At 47.8% G+C, this 2,924-nt stretch overlaps 1 long non-coding RNA gene across 1 annotated transcript; it reads right to left on the reverse strand.

The window, feature by feature from the left end:
• Positions 1-1,951: 1,951 nt before the first annotated feature.
• Positions 1,952-2,711, reverse strand: LOC121037932 (uncharacterized). Its single transcript, XR_005794064.1, has 2 exons — positions 2,389-2,711; positions 1,952-2,203 (listed from the first exon to the last, which is right to left on the reverse strand). It is a non-coding gene; the product is annotated as an uncharacterized LOC121037932 (long non-coding RNA).
• Positions 2,712-2,924: the final 213 nt, after the last annotated feature.

The following is a 2,924-nucleotide window of genomic DNA, read 5'->3' on the forward strand; positions in this document are numbered from 1 at the left end:
CTTTTTTTTTTAATGTTTATTTATTTTCGATACAGAGACAGACAGAGCATGAACAGGGGAGGGTCAGAGAGAGAGGGAGACACAGAATCTGAAGCAGGCTCCAGGCCCTGAGCTGTCAGCACAGAGCCCGACACAGGGCTCGAACTCACGAACCGCGAGATCATGACCTGAGCCGAAGTAGGAGGCTCAACCGACTGAGCCACCCAGGCACCCCATGGCTGGTATCTTAAATGGAGTGGTCAAGGAGGGTGTCTCTGAGGAGGCGACATTTGAGCAGAGATGTGAATGGAGTAAGGAAGCAAGACAGTCAAATGTCTAGGGGAAGAACATTCTAGAAGGGGCCCTAACAAGGGGCATATGTCCTGAGATGGGAATACGGTGGGTGTGTTTGAGAACAGAGTGTGGTAAGCAAGGAATGAGGGAGGGGTGACCCGGATTGATGACGCAGGGCCTTGTGGGCCACAACAGGGACCTCTGCATGTTAGGAAGCTGTCAGTACAGTGGTTTCTCAACACTGGCTGCTTTTTAGAATCATCTTAGGATTAAACCATTCTTTAATATCACGCACGGGTCTCACTCTAGACCACTGAAATCAGAACTCTGGGGTTGCAGGGGCACCTGGGTGGTTCAGTTGGTTGAGCGTCCAACTTCAGCTCAGCTCATCGTCTCATGGTTCATGGGTTCGAGCCCCACATCAGGCTTGCTGCTGTCAGCGTGGAGCCTGGTTCAGATCCTCTGTCCCCTCTCTCCCCCTGCCCCTCCTTCACTTGTGCTCTTTCAAAAATAAATAAACATTTAAAAAAAAAAAAAACTGTGGGGTTGCAGCCTGGGCATCTGTTTTGTTTTTTTTTTTTTTTTTTTTTCTCTGAATGCCCCTGGGGATTCTAATAAAGAACCAAGGTTGAAAACCACAGCATTTGGTATCGTGTGAAAACATAATAGAGACTGTAAAACCATGCAAACACTGTGATTAATGATAATATGTGCCTTTCTGGAACAACAACTTTTAGATCTAGCAAGTGCACGGAAATGTACTGTGGTTCATTAAAGACAACTATTTAAAACTATGAACTTTCCGTTGGAACTCCCGCCTCCCATCAGCAGGAATGAATCTTTCCTGGGGAAAATGCAATTTCGAAAGCATCGTGAGTCACTCAAAGCTGTGATGGCTGGCATAATAATATCAGCATGGCGATAGAGCGAACACACGGGCGTGTTTCTCTTCCTGTACACTTTGCAGGTGTGTGTGGATAGAAATATCTGCAAGCCAAGGTTTGGAGTCCCTCCATGCTATTGTTGTAACAGGTGTAATGAGATGCGGGTGGTCACACGTCTGTGAACCACAAAACACCTCTCACATCCTTTGCCCTTCCTCTTGGCCCTTTGCTCTCTGGTTCTGTTCACGTTAGCATGTGACCTGCCGAAGGAATCCCCAGAAAAGAGAAGACTAGTTTATTTGAGCAAACACGTGTTAACTTCCCTCTGGGTGGTGGAAAATGCGTCAGGGGGTCTCCTAAAGAACATTCTCAGTGGTGCTTAGAACCTCTGGCACAGACATGTATAATTTTTAGATCATTTTCGCAAGCAAGGGATGCCAGCCTAGGTCACTGTGCATTTTCTTCGATGTATCACCACATCTGCCCAGAGCAGCTACGAATAATATATACAAATGTCCTGCTTGGACCTCATTTTGTTATAAAATAAAGTGTGATGGGATTCCCTCATGGCCTGAGTTTGGGCTCCCCATCTTTGCCCTGGAGAGATTACCAACAGGTTAGAATATTCCCTCCATTTGCTGAACTCTGTTTTCTTGGCCATCCTCCTTCCCGACCGTCAACTGTCACTGCGCCAGCAACAGCGGCCCAGGCCCACAAAGCCTGAGATGTAGATGGCATTGACGTGGCCCACCCGCAGGCTGAAGGTTGAAATCCATGTGGATAAAAAGCAAATATCCGTTGGGTGTGGCATTTATTAGAGACTAAAGTACAGCCTTCTGACTGGTCTCTGAAATTTCTGTCTCCTTGCAATGACAAAAACTTAACAAACAAACCCCAAAGAATGGTGGGCCCTAAAGCAAGGGGGTTTGGGCAGCAGAAATAGAAAACCGCACCCAGGGAGGTGGGAGAAGCAGAGTCCGCCTCTCACATCACTGTTCCTTGATCCCTAGTCTGCCAAGACTGGATGCAGAAGGGCGGGGCTCCTCCTACCTCATAACGAGACAGATAAGTTTTACGAGACAGATGAATGCCCCCGGGGTCCCCAGTCGGCTTCCAGAGAACTGCGTGCGTGAAATTCATCTACACCCACCTCGACGAAAATGTCCAAACCCGCTCCGCCATCCCGAATACTCTGTACGAATACAGTGTATTTTTAAAAGTAAGTTTTTACCTTTTATCAAGCCAGTACCTGCAAAGTCTAAAAAAGGCAAAGTTTCGTTTGGAAAAATCGCAGTCCTCTGGTTTTCCTGCCCGGGCCGCTTCACGCGGGTTCTATGAACCCTTCCGCCTCGCTGCTTACCTCCAAACGGCAGGCTTCGCCAGCTCCTGGTGGGTTTCTGGGTTTTAAGCTGCGTTCACGTCCTACAGCAGAGAATGAGAATTTAGCTCTCCCTCACGAACACCCTGCCGTTCGTGGCAGCTACAAACGCACGCTGCGTGAGCCGTGTGGTGATTTCAGTTAGACTAATAGGCACTGTTCTATTACTGCGCTCATGACAGTGTGATTCCACAGAAGCCACACGGTACGCCGTGATTCGTTGTCCCTTCCAGGCATGATATCGCAGTTTGTTTGCTCTGGCGTTAATCATTCCTTTTCAAATTTGTTTATTTTTCCACATATTTTTACAAATTAAACCTCCAGGGGCCCCCTGGGTGGCTGAGTCTGTTCAGCAGCTGACTGACTCTTGATTTTGGCTCAGGTCATGA

Source organism: Herpailurus yagouaroundi, unplaced genomic scaffold (assembly GCF_014898765.1).
Source record: "Herpailurus yagouaroundi ecotype Mexico unplaced genomic scaffold, PumYag 164, whole genome shotgun sequence".
NCBI lineage: Eukaryota > Metazoa > Chordata > Mammalia > Carnivora > Felidae > Herpailurus > Herpailurus yagouaroundi.